The sequence below is a fragment of the Cnephaeus nilssonii genome (assembly GCF_951640355.1).
Source record: "Cnephaeus nilssonii genome assembly, chromosome: 17".
Lineage (NCBI taxonomy): Eukaryota > Metazoa > Chordata > Mammalia > Chiroptera > Vespertilionidae > Cnephaeus > Cnephaeus nilssonii.
The window spans coordinates 44,610,272-44,629,049 of record NC_137088.1 but is presented as its reverse complement, the minus strand read 5'-3'; the positions used below and the strand labels follow the sequence as shown (position 1 = coordinate 44,629,049).

General features: G+C 47.3%; 1 protein-coding gene across 7 annotated transcripts in view; it reads left to right on the top strand.

The window, feature by feature from the left end:
• ARHGEF3 (Rho guanine nucleotide exchange factor 3) overlaps nucleotides 1–18,778 on the top strand; it is a 296,634-nt gene that overhangs the window by 152,129 nt on the left and 125,727 nt on the right. The gene's annotated exons all lie outside the window — the stretch shown is intronic.

Below are 18,778 nucleotides of genomic sequence, written 5' to 3'. Positions count from 1 at the left end.
AATAAAGAGCTAATATGCTAATTAGACCAGATGGCAGAACAACCTTCCAGAACGATCAGTGGGCGGGGCTGTGAGGTAGCCAGGGCCACAAGGCAGCCGGGGCTTCGAGGGCTGAGTTCCTTGCACAAATTTTGTGCATCGGGCCTCTAGTCTATAATAATAAAAGCGTAATATGCTAATTAGACTGGACATCCTTCTGGACGAACTTCCGGATGAAGCCAGAGCTGCAAGGGAAGCCCGGGTCCTGGGTCCCAGAGGGAAGCTGGTGGAAGGAAGGCCTGCTCTTGTATGAATTTCATGCATCGGGCCTCTAGTCTATATAATAAAAGCCTAAGTGACTGTTATGATGGAACAACCAGAACAACTGGTCGCTATGATGCGCCCTGACCACAAGGGGGCAGATGCTCAATGCAGGAGCTGCCCCCTGGTGGTCAGTGCGCTCCCACAGGGGCAGCACCGCTCAGCCAGAAGCTGGGCTCACGGCTGGCCAGCACAGTGGTGATGGCGGGAGCCACTCCCACCTCCGCGGCAGTGCTAAAGAGCAATGAGCCAAGTGGTAAGGAGCAGCAAGCAGTTGGGGCGGTAAGGAGCGAGGGGGACTGCAAGTGGAATGTCCAACTGCCAGCCACGGCCAGATCTCCGGATCGGACCTAAGCTGGCAGGCCGACATTCCCCAAGGGGTCCCAGACTGTGATAGGGCTTAGGCCCAGCTAAGGGACCCCCCGCTTCCCCCAAATTTTGTGCACTGGGCCTCTAGTATAGATATAAAAGGCTAATATGCATTTGCCTGTCAGCATAACTATTATTGCTCGTCTCACATTCAGTTCTTATAAGTATATCTCTAGTGACACATGATCTCGCTCATCTAGGGGAAATGATGAACAACATAGACTGATGAACAAGAACAGAACCAGAAACAAGGAGGCATAGATCGGACTATCGGGCCTCAGAGGGAGGATAGGGGAGGGTGGGGGGAGGGGGGAGAGATCAACCAAAGGACTTGTGTGCATGCATATGAGCCTAACCAATGGTTAAGTTCAACAGGGGGGTGGGGCATCCGTGGGGAGGGGTGTGGGATGGGAATGGGGGGGTGAGGACAAATATGTGACACCTTAATCAATAAAGAAAATAAAATAAAATAAAAAAAAAGGCTAATATGCTAAGTGTCCCTCCTACTGTCTGACCAGTCGCTATGACACGCACTGACCACCAGGGGGCAGACACTTAACGCAGGAGCTGCAGAGCTGCAGAGACTTGGCAGCGGCATTTCTCTAGTGATGCACCCCGAAACCAGAGAGGAGGGAGCCCAATTCCTCGCAGGGCTCGCGCGATTACCTTCGGCCATTGGGTTATGTTGTTGCTGGGGCACTGTCGGCTCCGAATCTGGTTTACTGCACATTTGCATTTGCATTCCACACCCTGTACGACAGCAACTTTGCAGAGTGCCCTCTCGCACTCCGGGACCCCTTTGGGGCTGTCCGAGAGCCGGTTTCGGCTCTATCGCCACAGGCCAGGCCTAGGGACCTCACCTGCGGGAGGGACCCCGTTTACTCCGCAGACACAGGGGAGGAGGGACCACAGGAGGTTGGCTCCAGAGTGTGTCCAGCCCATCTCGCCCAGTCCCACCCCGCCGGCCACCTTCTAATTAATTTCCTTTCATGCACCGGGTCACTAGTAAAGATAATAATGGCCCTAATCTGTGTGGCTCGGTTGGTTGGAGTGTCATCATGGGTTTGATTCCCGAGCAGGACATATACCCAGGTTGCAAGTTTGATCCCGGGTTGGGGCATGTGTGGGAGGCAGCCAATCAGTGTTTCTTTCTCTCTCTCTCTCTCTTTCCCTCCCCCTCTCTCTAAATTCATAAACACACACACACACACACACACACACACACACACACACACACACACGTCCTCAGGTCAGGATTTAAAAAAATAAAAGGTAGTAACGATTCTTTTTGGAAAAAATGTAGGTACTTTTTAAATTTCTTAATTTTTCTAATACTGCAAATATTGATATAAACCATGTAAACAAAAGCTCTTTGGAGCACAATGATTTTTAAAAGTGTAGAGAGGTCCTGAGATTAAAACAAAAAATTTTTAGAACTATTGGTGTAGAGGCAAAGAGGCAAAGAGGCCCTGTGTGCCTGTAATTCTGGTTGGATCAAAAGAAACTGCCGGGGAGTAAATGCAGCTATCACAACGTGAGTCCGGGAGGAGGCATGAGCGGCCGTGCTTGAGCAGGTGTGCGTTTTATGTGTCTGAGTGCAACGAGATGGTGTGGGCAGGTATGTGTGACAGGGGACGCTGGATTGATGGATCGGTTTTGATAGGTGGGAATGTCACTGCATGCCCAGTGCCCTATTTCTGCACTAATAGACACGTCTGTTATTTCAGTCGTTTGCTGTTATAAACATCCTGAACATCCATGCACACACCACCTCCAGCCACGTGCAGGAGTTGCCCTAGAGCGTCTCCCTACAAGTGGAGTGCTGGGCAGCAAGGCACGTGCATCTGCAGCTTGGCTGGATGATGGCAGGTTGCTCTCTCACCTGGACCCTCCCTCCAGGCCTGCATGAGAGTCCCCATTTCTCCAGCCCTTAGAATTATCCTACTTCTAAGTTTTGCCAATCCAATGGATGTGAAATGGCACCTGGCTGTTTTAACCCCTACCCCACCATCACCCTTACACCCACTCCCCACCTTGGAGCATAAGATACTAAGCTCTGAATTGTACACACACACACACACACACACACACACACACACACACACATTCATATAAATATACATGCATATGTCAATCCTCAGTATTCACAGATTCTGTACTTGCCCTCTTACTAAAATGTATTGGTAAACCCCAAAGCAGTACTCACAGCGCTTTTGCAGCCATGCATGGACACGAACAGAGCAGTGAACATTTGAGTCACCCGGCATGCACCTTCCCAGCTGAGGGCCAACCAGGCAACACTGCCTTCTTGTTCCACTTCTCATACTGGAAGCAAGTGTCTTTTTCATGGTCTGTTCGGTGCCATGCTTTTCACATTTTTGTGTTTTTGGTTGACTGCACTGTTTACAATGCCCTCCCTCCCCCACCCCCGCCCGAGTGCGGTGCTGCCACGTTGCCCAGGGTTCCTGGGCACGGGAGCCTGTGGGGTGCCTCACAGAGCATGTACACCAGTTGGATGGGCTGCCTTCCGGTGCAAGTTTTATAACTTGGTGTGGGCCATGAGCTCAAAGTTAGTGAATCAAAAATATACATTAAATAAACACACATGAAAGCAGACACATGTCTTGAAGTGATTGATGGAAATATTCTGACCAGAGAGTGGCAGGAACTTACCCCCATATTTCCTTTAGGAGCAGTAGTTCAGCATTCACTAACTTATTGCTCATGGAGACTTATGGAACTTAACCACCACAAATAACAAGCCCCCACTGTGTGTATGTATGCATGTATGTATGCACATATGTGTATATATGCATGTATGAGCGTTTTTCCTCACCCTTCCTCTCCCCCTTGCTCACTCTCCTTTTTACCTCTTTTCTTTCTTCTCCCCATCCCTTGCATTTTCCGTTCTCTGTCGTTGACCATTGGTCTTTCTGGCATTAGCCTTGAGTCCTCAAAAGGTTTCCAGGGAAGGTGCCTCTGTCCATTCGTTCAGTACACATTGTGGTCACTTTGTGCCGTGCCCTGGGCCATTCTGGGACCTGAGCACCAACGTTGTGTTTCAGAAGTATCACCTAGAGATGGGATTGTTGCAATATGTGACTTTGAGGCAAATCGAGAATCTCATATTTACTTCTAGAAAGTGTTTCCCAACCTCTGCCATTCTCATTCCCACTTCCCTCCCTGACCCAGCAGTCTCCTTGGCCGCACGTTTTCATACAGGCACACAATATCGGAAGGAAACTTTAGAGGTCACCTGGACCAGCACCCTTATTTTACAGATAATGAAACTGAGATCCAGAGAGGGAAAGTGAAATGCCCAAGATCACATAGCTAGTTCGATGGCCTTAAAAAATAGATAACAACCTGTTAATAATTGTTCCCCAGTTGCTCTCTTTTATTACTTATGCGTCGGGTAAAAGAGAGATAACATCAGTTGTGATCTGGCAACTTCTGATAAAAAATTTATAAAACAGATTTCTGCACATTGTGTACATTGTAATCAAGCCAGAGAAAATATACAAATATATATTTTGAAAAACTATTTAGACTGAAACTTTTTTTTTTATTGAAGCATTTCATAGATATGTTTGCAACATAAAGGGCTTTTAAATTCTTTGTTTGGGTGGTTTTCACCATCAAATATCCTATATAATAAAAGCCTGATATGCTAAGTGTCCCATTGTCCAGTCATCCGTTCAACTAATCAAAGCGTAGTATGCTAATGATATGCTAAGACCACTAAACCACTTGCTATGATGTGCACTGACCACCAGGGGGCAGATGCTCTGACTGGTAAGTTAGCTTGCTGCTGGTGTCCGGCCAATGGGGACTGAGCTGAGACAGGCCAGACATGTCCTGGAGCCCTCCTGTGGTCCTTCTCTGGCTGGCCAACCTCCCACATCCCTCCCAGGCCCCAATCATGCACTGGTGGGGTCCCTCAGCAATCCGGGATGAGGGACACCCCCCCCCCCCCCAGTGCATGAATTTTATGCACCCGGGCCTCCAGGCTTTTGTAATAGACCCTTATGAGATGTCGTATAGCTCTGAGAGCCAGGACTGTGACAGCAGAGGGGGAGAAATCTCCCACAGAGCCAACCAGGAAACAGATCCAGTGGACCTCGCTTCCCGCTCACTCCCCAAACGCAACCCTCCACGCCCTCCCCTCCCAAAAAGGGAAAACGTGCCCAGTAAAGATAACGTGCCCATCCTCAAACAAAAGCCTGGCTGACTCTCTGGGTCCCCCAAGTGCTCCCATTTCCTGTGGCTAAAGTTAGACCTATTAGATACGAATTTCATTTTTAATCCATGACTGGGCAGACAGGACCACAGATCCTCTCCAGAGAGGATGGGGAGAGGAGGCGGCGCTCTGCAGTGCTCCCAGGGGAGGGGGACCAGAGCGCTGCTTTGTCTGTACTTGTCACGAGCAGCAAACACGCATGGGACGGTTACTTTGTGTGACAGTCCCGACTGAATTTCCCCAAAGAAAGTGTTTCCTAAACCTCACGCATTTGTGAATCCCCTTTTACCTTAGCCACATAGAAAAATACTTGACATTTTCGACAAAACAGACAGTTTTTATGTTTATCTTCAATGGAAAGTTTATATTATCATGATCAACAAAACCAATATGCTTGCCATAGACTATAACTAGCAAGATAAATAAATAACACGCAAAACGGTGTAACTACATTCTAGAAGATGCTATTGCAGCCAGAAAAGAAAGATTGAGGTTGGTAAGCATTAGGTGGGTATTAAAGGTGAGATAGCCCCCATCTGAGCTTTTCTCCTTCCAGCTGGACAGTGAATTAGAAACGTAATAACTTTCTTATTATGTGCTCTGAGGCTGGGTAAATCCTTTGGTAGCAGACTCTCCCACTCATGTCCCCTAGCCTCACCCCAGATGCTACCTGCAGAGTCCCCTGTGCCCACCTGTGACCACCTGTGTTCTCTACCTGAGGGGTGTCCAGCCAAGAAGGTTAACATCCCGAGGAGCCCCCTGCATTGAGGAGAGGCAGGAGCTGGTGGGTTGAATACTTCCCCTCCTCACCCCTCAGCCGGAAATCATGAGATATGTTCTATAGTGTATCGAGGTTGGACCCCAGCTGTCCACGGCTGTGACCTGCCCACTCCACACCCTTTCGTGGCTTCCCTCCCTTTCCCACCTCACTGCCCACTCCACACAGTTCTTCCTGGCGGTCACACCCACGTAAACAGCTGGTGCCTAAGTTTTTACCCCGGGATCTGCTTTGAACAGAACCCAAACTAGGACAACTGGTAAGCACACGGCCTCATGTGATCTCACAGCCACGGTGGCACCCGGCCTGTCCTTTGGGAAGTGCTGCCCGGAGGTATACACCCAAATAAGCAACTGAGCATTTTTTTTTCTGTAAAGTCCAGATGTACATTACATTACAACGTTTAGTGTTCCGCTCTCTCTGCCATTTCCCCTAACATATTGGTGATGCTCTGTGCTGATGAGTAACGTCGTTCCCACGTTCGCTCTTCTTCTTCCTCTACGGTATTATTACAGTTTGCTAATGAACCTGGTGTTCCTGAATTTGCCTGTAAAGTCTTCACTGTATGACATTTATTGGTCATTTGCCAGCGTGAGCCGTCCAGTGAGTAGAATGGCACTGTCCGCCTGCGGTCACTCCGAGTAGATGCTCACGGATGATGAATCAGTGATGAGCTCCGGCTGAGATGCAGGGGGCTAGTGTGGCCAGACCCACTACCGGCCAGGCTTTTTCACCATCCTGAGGAGAGCCAGGACCCCAAACTCAGGGAGATTAAAAAGGCGCTTCTGCAGATGGAGCTTCTGTTTCGGCCTGAATCCCATGAGCAGTTTCAAAGCAGAACTGATGTCCTAATGGGGAGAGGGTTTCTTGTCTTCAGCTTGGGTTCGTGCCTGGAATGTCTGGTCCCATGAACCTAGACTGTTCAGAGAGTGGTGAAGGCCAGGGTGAACTGTACCTCAGGATGTATCAAAGAGTCAGAAGCATTTATTTTCATTTTGTTGTTGTTGTGTTGTTTTAATTCTCACCTGAGGATATTTTTCCCATTGATTTTTTAGAAAGAGTGGGAGGGAAGGAAGGAGGGAGAGAGAGAGAGAAACATCAATGTGAGAAAGGCACATTGATTGGTTGCCTCCCATGTGCCCCAACCATGGCTAGGGATTGATTGAACCTGCAACCCAGGTACGTGCCCTTGACCGGGAGTTGACCCTTTACTGTGCGGGCCAACACTCTAACCACTGAGCAACACTGACCAGGGCAAGAGTCAGAAACATTTTGAAATGATATGGGATCAAGACCTCCCAGAGGAAGGCAGGAATAGGGCCAGCTTCATGGACAGGGCTCTACGCTCAGAAGGGCTCCACTCCGTAGGCACGTAGAATTGCCTAATAAATATGTGTTTAAGATTTAGCTGACCTTCCTCTGAGAAGTCTCCCTGACCACTCTTCTAGTGGCTCTGCCCCTACCTCCTTTCATATAATCCTGGTTTACTTTCTTCATAACACTTAGTGCACACTATACTAGCTTGTTTACTTTCATACTGGTTTATCATCTCTGACCCCTACTGTTGCTACTCGACTGTATTCTTCCTGAGGGCAAAGACTGTGTCTCTTTGTTGACCAATGTATCTACAGTAGCTTCCACAGTGCCTGGCAGGTAGTAGGTGCCCCATAAAATATTTGTTGAAACAATGAACCTATCTAATGAAATTCATTCTTCTGAATCTGTTGTTCCTGGTTTTTTATTGTCAAAATACATCAATATTGTGGGCCCTGAATAAAAAAAATGAAAATTCTATAGTTGACATGTCTTTGTGTTTTAGTCGTCCTGAAAAGAAATTCTACAGCATTATACTTGCCAGTTGGGGGTAGGAGGGTTATTCTGTTCATATGTGTCAGTCAACAAACATTTGTTGATTTTGTTCTGTGTGCTGGGCTAGGCTTTAGAAATGTCCAGGGCAATTCTGGACCCGAGAGACTTCCATTCTTAGTAAAACACTGATTTCCTGGGGAATGAATTAAACGCTGGATAAATACGCTTTGATTCTGCAAAACCCAGACCCTCGGTTTCAGACTTCAGGATAAAAGCGATGGGGACGGGCTTTGAAGCAAAAATCAGGATTAGAAAATTCAGCATAAAGTCCTTTCCCCTCCCGGCAGCCATTTATGGCTCACCACAACTTTTGCTTTTTACTCAGACCTTGACAGGACATGACAGTGCTGCTAAAGAAGGGAGGTGCCGAATACCTGCATGTCCCTGGCGTTTGGGGGGCCCTCTGCCCCCCTCCTGTAATTTGGGGGTGTGGGGAGGCCCTCCTCCACTTTCAAAGGCAGCTGCAGAAGGAAAATGTCCTTCTAATCACAGTTGACGTCTTTCCAGACACCGCACCAAGCGGTAACTGGCTTTCACATTACTGTTCTGATGGCTTCCCTGCGGACTGTTGCCAAGAGTGTTACTTCGGTTCGTCGGGACGGCCGCTCTGAGAACTCTGGCCGCCTCTGTGTTAATGAGCTCGGGCCGGACAGGGAGAGGGGTCTTTGTCACATGGACAGGCCTCGGCTTCTCCGGAATCGCCTCCAGAGGCCACGCTGTGAGGAGCTACAATTAAGAGACATTGTTGGTGTATCCAAGTACATGGTTTTGAGGAGAAGGGTATTCAAGATTACACAGTTATTTTGCTTATGGTTGTCCCGTTGTTGCTGAGAGAGAGGAACGTCTGTACAGATAGACAGCCTGGGGTGAGAGTTTCCAGTTTTATCTGAGAGAGCACAGTTTTTGATCAAATCCTTACATTATATTCATTTGGGTGCTAAGGCACTGTGCTCCAGTTACTACCAACCGAATTCTGCTGCAGGGCCGGGGCGGACCCGCTGCCTCGCAGGAGCACTGGGCCGTGGGCACCAAGGGCTGGCAGTTCTGTGGAGCTGAGTCCTCGGCAGGCAGGCGGACAGGCCGCGGCACAGAGGGCCCGGTGCCCCTGGCATTGAGTGCATATTGATGCCCTGAAGAGGAGTGGATGGGCATGGAGCTGTTTACAGCCTATCTATTTTTTTCAGGACAGGAAGGGGATGTATAGGTTATTTGTGGATTTATTTTGTTTTACTTCGGCAACGTTGTTTATTTTTTAAAGGCAGAAGATTTATTCTCTCTGAAGAGAAACAAGAGCATGGCAACATTGTTTTAATATAATTTGAAACTTGAAAAGTTGCAAGTCTAGAGTAAGGTACTCCTGAATCCCAAAGCCAGATTCTCTGATTGTTTACATTTGGTCCCATTTGCTTTATACACTCCTCTCCCCTTCGACTCCCTGTATCTCTGTCTCTCTATATATTTACATGTAGACTGTATATACATACATATGTATTTAGCATATGAATGTAAATTACTTCCCTTCCTATTTGAGAATGAGTTGCAGACATTATATCCCTTGAACCCCAAATGCTTCAACTCAGTGTGTGTTTCCTAAGAACAAGAGCATCCTCTCACACAGTATCGCTGTCAGAGGCAGGACATTTAGCCTGGACAAGACATATTAACTCCTCCACCATTTATTTCTTAGATTCACCACTGTTGCAGTAATGTATTTTATAGCTGTTGTTTTTGCTGGACCAGAATCCAGTTCAGGATCACACGCTGCATTTATTGTCATTTCTCTTTATCTGGAACAGTTTTCCAGGCTTTCTTAGTGTTTCTTGATTTTGACAGTTTTGAAGAGTAGAGGCCAGTTATGTTGTATAGTTTTCCTTGATGTGGGTTTATTAGATGATTCTTCTTGATTAGATTCATAGCATGAATTTAAAAAAATTATCTAGAGTGATGGGAGAATACTGTTTTTTTCAGGCTGTGGCTAAGGCTCTGTGGTCTTTCAAGATAGGAAAAGGCAGGAACACAAATGAGTGAAGAACTGAGCACTCTCCTTGTAAAATCAGGTTCCCAGCCTGGTCAGTGTGGTTCAATGGTTAAGCATCGACCTATGAACCAGAAGGTCAGGGTTCAATTCCCGGTCAGGACATATGCCTGGGTTGCAGGCTTGATCCCCAGTGGGGGCGTGCAGGAGGCAGCCGATCAGTGATTCTGTTTCATCATTGATGTTTCTATCTCTCTCTCCCTCTCCCTTCCTCTTTGAAATCAATAAAAATATATTTTTTAAAACTCAGGTTCCCAGAATAATCACATGTGAATCTGAATTGTGCAGTTGAATCATCTAAGTTGATTGGTTCCATGGAGTAATTCTCTAGAAATCAAGTAATTATTTGGACAATCCTTAAACTATATGGATAATATTTTTGCTGGTTGGGACTTCAAACTATTCCATATGGGAATATTTTTTTTTAAATGGGAGTTCATGATGTGAATAAACAAATAAAAGAGGGCCAGGGAGGCACCAGTATTAATAAAGTTTTATGAACCAAGGTTGTGATTAGTCTAATTCAGTGTACTTGAGACCCAGTAGAAAAAAAAATAAAATAATTGTAATTACTAGAGGCCTAGAGAAAAAGTGCTCTGGTTAATTTGATTTTGTGCTTTTGTCATATCCGGTTATTGAAAATCTTTGTGACTGTGAACCCCTTATCCCGTTTTAGGTTGGTGCCCATAATGAAGTGTTTCTAGAACAGTCTTTCTGGGAAATACACCTGCCAGCTGTCTGCCCCGAGTAGACAGGTTTTCTGTCTTCTCTCTGGCTCCGTGGCCTTGAGTGTTCTGGAGGGAAGAGCGGTCTGTAAATGTTTGTGAAATGGCAGTGACTGGCTGTTGGCTCTCAAGGCTGGTGGTGGCTCAGGGGGGCGGGCTGGGTCTGCTCCTCCTCCCACTTGCCTGGTGGGATATGATTTCCTTCCCACAGACGAGGAAGAACTCATCTCTGCTTCCAAACTAGCTGTGGGCCCCATGTTAGTGGCCAGAATCAATCACTGGGGCTTTTCCTGGCTTGCCAGAGTCAAGTTCATGGGCAGACTTTCACACATGTTAAATATTTGCTCCATGGTTTTCCCCTCTGGTGGCTGCTCGCGCTTGCTGTCACTGCTGCTGTTGCTACTACGACTAATAGTGGGTACTTGAGTGGGTACTGTGTGCCAGGCATTGTGCTGAGCCCTTTCCCACATCGATCCACTTAACTCTCACAATAACCTCTGTATTTCCATTTTATAGATGAGGAAACAGGTTCCAAAGGGTGAAGGGATGTGCTTAAGGTTCTACAACAAATAAACGGCATAACTGGCATGCGAACCCGCTGAGTCTGACGTTAGGGCGGGCCCACTTCGCACCTTCAAACTGCAGTTGATGACATCTGAGTGCAAAACCGCCTATTTTGTTAAGATTTTTTTACCAGTAGTTCAGAGAGCACCATGATTTCCAGGTTCTCCACCCCGTGAGCACCTTGAGAAAATCTAGAAAAGAACAGTGCTCCTGGATGCTGTAAAAAGAGAGGATATTTTTTAAATAAGGAGGAACACCCCCCCAGTAGTGCATTAAAAATGGAGTAGGGGGTCCCTCTCTCGATTCTCCTGCTCACCCCTGGAGCGTCAGACAGGCGAGAAACAAAATGTGGATCCTTTCCCTGCTCAAAACGTGAGTTTAGCGAGTCAAGTTCCAGGTAAGGGCAAGAACAAAACACAAAATGCTCTCGCTAATCTCTCCCAAAGAAGGCACAGATGAAAGGCGAGGCATCAAAGCCTCTGAAACCACCAAAGCTGTTTGCCAGCAAAGAGATAAATCAAAAGGGTTTGCGATCTGGTTTGAATTTATTAATTATAAATGACTAATCAGGGCAATTGGCTGTCAGGTCGGGCGCTGCACTCTCTCCCTCAGTGCATCTTTGCTGCTCTGGCCACTTGGTTATTAAATAGAAAAGCCCTCTGATTAAATAACAGGGCTGTTCCAACACCAGCCAGTTCAGTCTCGGCCATTTAAGATGTCCTGGCCTTGCATTTGCCCTGTCTCGGAGAAAGAAGTGGGAGCAACACGCAGCAAAAGTGACTGAAGGGATCCAGAGAGCACCCATTTCCAACCCTGTGTGACGTGGGTTAGAGGAGGGTCAGGCTGCACCCCAGGTCTCCTATAGGACCCCCCCCCCCCCCCATCTACAGTTATCCACCCTGCCTGCCTCTCAAAGTCACATAACAACAGCACAGCAGCCATAATAGTAGTAATGGTAAAGATGGTAATAACCACAGCAGCAATAATTATGACCATTTTTTAATCTTTTCCATGTGCTTGGCCCTGTTCTAAATATCTTATCTCCTTTAATCCTGGACATAACCCTATGATGGAGAAACCGACGCTTATAGAAATGTTTTATAGACACATACATCCCCCACACACGGAACCTGGCCCATCATAGATCCTCAGTAACTAATTGTTGAGCCGAAACCGGTTTGGCTCAGTGGATAGAGTGTCGGCCTGCAGACTCAAGGGTCCCAGGTTCGATTCCAGTCAAGGGCATGTACCTTGGTTGCGGGCACATCCCCAGTAGGGGGTGTGCAAGAGGCAGCTGATCGATGTTTCTCTCTCATCGATGTTTCTAACTCTCTTCCTCTCTGTAAAAAATCAATAAAATATATTTTAAAAAAACCAAAAAACTAATTGTTGAGTGAATGAAGGGATAAAAAGGTAATTTGCTCAAGGTCACACCAAGTAGCAGATGGATTTTGAACCCAGGTCTGTCTCATTTATGCTCTTAAGTTCCTTGAAGTATGTAAGTAAATGCATTGTGAGCCTTTTTATATTGTTGTCAAGCACATTGTTTTAAACAAATATTTAAATTTATTTTATATTAGTCTAATATATTAATTTAAATAAAACACATATTGTTTCGAAAAACATAAAAAGAGAAATAGCATTGTATGGCAGAAAGATGGGTGGTTTGGGAGTCAGGCCTAAGGAAAAATCCCCTCTTCAGCATTTACTGTTTGTGACCTTGAGCAAGTCAGTGAGCCTTTGAGCTTGATTGTCCTCTGTAAAACGAACACAATACTTACTTACACTGGACTACCGAGGAGCTTAAAGACGGGTCCGCTCAACTGTGAGCACACTGCATGGCTCTCTGCAGGTGCCCTGGTCCCTCCACTCGTGTATTGGGAGGCACCTGGTGATTGTCCTTTGATTCTTTTATTTTATTTTAAATAAATCTTTATTGTTCAGATTATTACAGGTATTCCTCTCCCCCCCCCCCCATAGCTCCCCTCCACCTGATTCCCCACCCCACCCCATGCCCTTACCCCCCGCCACTGTCTTCATCCATAGGTGTAAGATTTTTGTCCAATCTCTTCCCGCACCCCTCACATCCCCTTCCCCCTGAGAATTATCAGTCCACTCCCCTTCTATGTCCCTGATTCTATTATATTCATCAGTCCATTCTGTTCATCAGATTTTTTATTCACTTGATTTTTAGATTCACTTGTTCTAAGACACAATGTGAAAGGACTCCAAGATTTGGATCTAGGGAGAACGGAAGCCGAGCCCAGGAAGGATAAGATACTCAGTTCTGGACCAGGGCCAGCTCTCCTAAAAATCGATCAGCAGAGATTTGGGTCAGTGCTTCTTCAGACAGCCTCACCCAGAACAACGGAAAAAGCAGTTGTTCATGGGCCATTTGCTAATGCGATTTAGATGTCTGCCCCATGCTATCAGAAGGTAGCCAAGCCTGAAAGGAGACGGCCGTTGTGTGGCCCCGGGAACAGTGACAAAAGTGGGGTGGGAAGAAGACAGGTGGAAGCTTAAAGCTGAGACAGCAGGATGGAGGCTCCAGTGATGAATCCCAGAGTCCACCTGGTCCGTCCAGAGGTACCTCCGTCTCCACCAGATCTCACATCGGAATGTACAGAGGCCTGTGCTCTGTTCCAAAGTAACAGAGGGCCTCCTCCTGGTTGTTTTTTGATTGGAGAAGCATGAGAGGGTTTTCCCCAGAACCCAAACACTTCTAGAAATTGTCTCCATCGAATGGGTAACCGGCAGGGCTAAGGAATCTGATGGTATGTTTCCTTGTTTTCAGAAATTCCCCTCTGTGTCTGCCTTTCCTTCCTGCCCCAGCGAGGCACCTCGGGTTCAGGCAGGGGGCTCAGGTGCCCTTTCAGTTTATTTATGACTTTTAGTTTATTTATGACTTTGACCGTTTCCTTTCAAGGGAGGTATGATCAGTCTTGGATTCCTTGCTCCTAAAGCACAGGGCTGAGTCCCATGCTCTGGCTCAGGACAGCGTATGGATAGACGCCCTGGCCATGGGTGCCTCGCCCTTGAACAGATCTGACTTTCCTTCTCATAGGAGCAGTGGACGTTACAAATGCCCCACATGGACCAATGTCCGAACCGCTGTGATTTCTTTTCACCTGTCTGTGTATTTGAAGGAAAACAAATGCCCCCACTGGGAAGGAAAATGCTCTTTCTTATTTGAAAAGCCAGAATTGTAGCCTGAACTTGCAGGTTTTGAGTCTCCACGGAAATTTGAGGCTGAAGAACTGCAGCCTTCAGTGATTTTTGCTTTTGAGGTTTTGATTTAATTTTGGCAGCCAGGTGGTTAGCGGAAAGGAAGGGTGTCACCCCCAAAACACAGGCCTCCTTTATTCATCCTTGTAGTCACTCATTCAGAAATTATTCACTGACCTGCCCGGCAGGGCACTGGGGTTTCAAGTTATGAGCTCGAATCAGAGGGCGCAGACTAAGGCACAATTGTTGGGCTCACCCACGGCGCTTTGTTTCCATGGTTGGAAGGGAGGGGACTGTGCATTGGCTTCAGTAAATTTGACAAGAATAACAGCGTGGGTCTGTGTCTCCTCACATTAGCTGAGAACCTGTGAGACCAAGTGTGTAAATGCAGACAGTTCACACAGGGTCCTTCCTGCCCAGGAACTCCCCCAAGTAAGCTGTGCATGGCTTCTGGTGCACGGGGGAGGTAAAATGGCTCATTCGCTAGCCTACCCAGGACCACAGAATGGTGTACGTCAGGTGTCCTCCAACTACGGCCCGCGGGCCACATGCGGGTGTTTTTGCCGTTTTGTTTTTTTACTTCAAAATAAGATATGTGCAGTGTGCATAGGAATTTGTTCATCGTTTTTTTTTAAACTATAGTCCTTCCCTCCAACGGTCTGAGGGACAGGGAACTGGCCCCCTGTTTAAAAAGTTTGAGGACCCCTGGTATAGGTTATCCAGTCTAGATAGGTATACTGTCTTCAAGGCCAATTCTCTAGTAAAACCCTATATAATAAAAGGCTAATATGCAAATCGACCGAATGGTTGAATGACTGGTCGCTATGACATGCACAGACCACCAGGGGACGGACGCTCAATGTAGGAGCTTCCCCTAGTGGTCAGTGAGCTCCCACGGGGGAGGGCTGTTCAGCCAGAAGCCCTGAGCTGGGCTCACGACTGCCGAGGGCAGCAGTGGTGGTGGGAGCCTGTCCTCCCTCCGCGGCGGCATTAAGGATGTCCAACTGCCAGCTTAGACATCCCCTGATGGCTCCCAGACTGTGAGAGGGCACAGGCCCGGCTGAGGGGACCCCACCCCTGAGTGCACGAATTTTGTGCACTGGGCCTCTAGTAGAGTTATAAAGATGTTTCCTCCAAAATTCCTCACGTGCAGTACTTTCTTCGCCTCCTCTGCAGGTGTGATGCGCTCTCCCAGACTCTGGGACAGGAAGGAACAGTGGGGAAGCACACAGCTTGAAGCCAGGTAGATCTAGGTTAGAATCCAGGCTCTGCCAACTTGCTAATTATAGAACGTTGGGCAAGTCCCTGCCCCTCTCTGAGCCTCTGTCTCCTCCTCTACAAACTGGATATAATACTTGTCCCTACCTCATGGAGTGCTCACGAGGATCGAATGAGATCATGCATGTACGGATTTAGTTCTGTGGTCAGTATTTAGTGTGTGTTTAACAGGCTAAAGCTGCCCTTCTTACCAGCCCGAGTATTATCATTATTAATAGCTTTGGGGAAGTTCAAAGTAGAGCCACACCCCCTGTTTTTGGAGATGCTCATTTGCCTGTGTCTCCAGGGCTTAAATTTCCTGCTGGTGATTTATTCCAGGAACTGTTCTTTAGATCATTGCCATGAACAAGCTCCCCAATATATTTTAGAGAAGTCCGGGGTGGGATTTAGAAGTTCCTGGGTGAGATGTTCAGCACCAGAATGGGGCTGTTTCACGTGCGGGCTCCTCACCACGTGGGTTGGTTATGCTGGCCAGGCTGTTGGAACGGGTGCCCTTTCCTCTCCACTCCCTCCACCTGTGTCCTTTCTGGAGTTGGGTACCTGGTGACGAGGACAAGTTTCTCAAAGAAAGCAGGACCAAGGGCATAAAAAATATATAAAGAAATGTTCTTCTGGGGGCAGTCAGCCATGTACCAGGCATTACACCGGGTTCTAGGAAGATGACCATGACAGACCAAGTCCTGCCTTCATGGACTTGCATCTCATGAGGAGGTCAACCAAAGACTAAAAACAAAACATTAAATTAAATTATCTTTATGAAATGGGTCTCTCCTGCTACTCTCTGTCTCGGCATCTCCTCTGACTCATTCACAGTGGAGATCACAACCGAATTATTCTTTTTTTCTTTTTACTCCCAATTATTGGGCATGGATCATGCCTGGCTCACAGCCCAGGACCCAGAGGAGGGCTTTGCACACCAGAAGTACTTGATGAACATAAAATGAGTGGACAAATGACTAAGTGATGCTTTGGGCCAGAGTCTAAACTTCAGGTTTCTTCTTTGTGGCTGGCAGCGGCCAGTCACCACCCTGTGTAATGGAAAAAAAAAAAATCCACTTTCATAATCTATTCAGTTTTTATTGCATAAGATTTATGGGTTTCTTAAGGAGATCATTCAGTGCCAGATTAACTGGCCATGGCTTAATGAAAAAGGCCACTAGAGGACTTTTGTCTTCTGGATTGGACACTTGGGCCGAAGTGTCTGGGGTGAGGGCTACTCAGAAGACTGGGTTTGAGTGCTGGGTAGTGTGTTGAGTCGGTCTGGAGAGGGCTGCATGCCTGTGAGGAAAAGGGCCTCTTATTATCGCCTCTCCTATTCCTCCTCTTGGGGTAACAGGCTACTACTGTTAACGTGCCAAGTTGGCAGCATCATTGAGCCCTAGGAATGGAACTACAGCAGCATAAAGTTCTGTAACCTGACAGTGCTAGGTAGCTGCATACATCTGCATGGCTTACATAACCATGTAATAGCAGGGGCACAATAAGTGGGTAATACATAACCACTTATTGTGCCCCTGCTATGTGCCAGGATTCCTTCCAGGAACCCTACACATATCATCTGTGTGCCTCACAACTGCCTGACTGGTAGGCATCATTTCCACTTTGCAGACAACATCCAGTAGCCTCAGCCCCCTCTTGGCATTTCCCAGGATCCCAGGTATAATACTGTAGCCTCTCATGGCAAGAGCAGCTGGACTCAGGAAGGGCCGGAGTGGTCCTGGGCCACAGGACACCAACACGGCTGTTCCCCACTCGTGCACCCCAGTACTAACGGATCGCAGCCTTCTCCCATTTGCTGTGCTGTGTCACGCTGCTCAGTACAGCCCTCCAGGCAGAGGCTACCAGACATTCCAGATGGCAGAAGAATCCTAACCTATTTGCCAAACTTGCTTTAAACGATGTCCTGGATTCAGAGTGTGACACGGTAGCTGTGTAACTTGGGAGCAGATTGCTTATTTCCCCTGACCCGTTTATTCACCTGTGGAGGGGAACGCTCCATCGCCGTACTTGCCTCTTGCCTCCAAAGTCACCGTGTAAGTATAAGCCGGGGAGTCGGCCTCACTGCTACCACCGTGCCACTTTCATTGTAACTGGATACGGATCAGTCAGGGTCAGGACCCTCCCCAAATATGAAGCATCCTCAAGAAAGGTTAAGGGCTAGCAGCATCTTCTCAAGGCTCCCCACAAAGGGGAGTATTGGACTCCCAGGAACCACGTGGCCAGCTGGCTGATGCGGGTTCCTGTGCCCCATCGCAGAACGGCTGATTTCGCGTCCTGGCTTCCGGCACTCGATCTCTGAATCATTCCCCTTCTTGAGTGGAATAGGAACCCCCATGTTAGAGTTGAAAACGGGTGACTCAGAGAAGTGAGGTGACTTTCCCTAGACTGTTTGGATCTTACCGCATTAGAGTTAGTCATGTGAGCGTCTGTCCCTCCTACGTGCATGTAAATTCCTTAACCGTGGGAGCCGCTGATGTTTGCCTTCCCAGGAACAAGCACACGTCCTGGCACATAGTCGCTGCACAACAAATCTTTATTGAAGTAAAAAAAAAAAATTCTAGGAGAATTACAGTAAGATGGACAAGGACAGCTCAGGCTGCTTTCCAGTCTCTGCCAGTGTTCACGCTCGGGGCCTGATAGAGGAGGGGGAAGGGGGGACTTCTTTGGGGGGTCGAAGGCTCCAGATGGCTCTTGAGTCCACTGTCACTTCATGCCAGTGATTCTGGTCCGTTGGTAGCTTTCTGTCAAGTCAGAGAGGGAGACTTAGCCTGTCACAGATTAGGGACTCCAGCAATACTCGCCTGGTTGGTTGAGCTGGGACGCAGAAGAGAGGTGAGTGTATCTTGGATGAGCCTTCATTGTGGTGTGAAGATTTGAGTTTCTGTTCTTTTTATAAAGTGGAAAATGTATTTTTCTGCATCTAACCTGGCAGACTTCTTTGGTCAGAAGTTCACTGGAAGTACAGTTCTCCTCAGTTCAAGTAATGACTTCTCTGAAGCTCAGTGTTCATGTCTATAGAAGAGGGAGGTTGGAGACGGTGCCGAAGGTTTGTTCCAGCATTCTGGTTCTGCAATTACATCAGGACCCTGGATGAGGTTGAGAACAAATTTAAATTACCCTGGTACAAAGCAGTTCTAAAAATGGAATGTCTTTAACTGAATTAGATTTTCTCTCCAGTCTAGTTTTTTCTTTCGTGTTAGTCAGAATCTGAACTTTGTGTCTCAATTTCTAAACCTTGACATATGAAGAGATTTAGAGGGGAAAAATACAGAGAAACAAATTTTAGCAGCATGAATACAAATAACAACAACACAAAGCAATTATTCTAGAGCGTAATAGTTTCCCGTACTTTCTTAGAACTATCCGTGTACGTTAAAGGTTTGGGGGAACAGGTT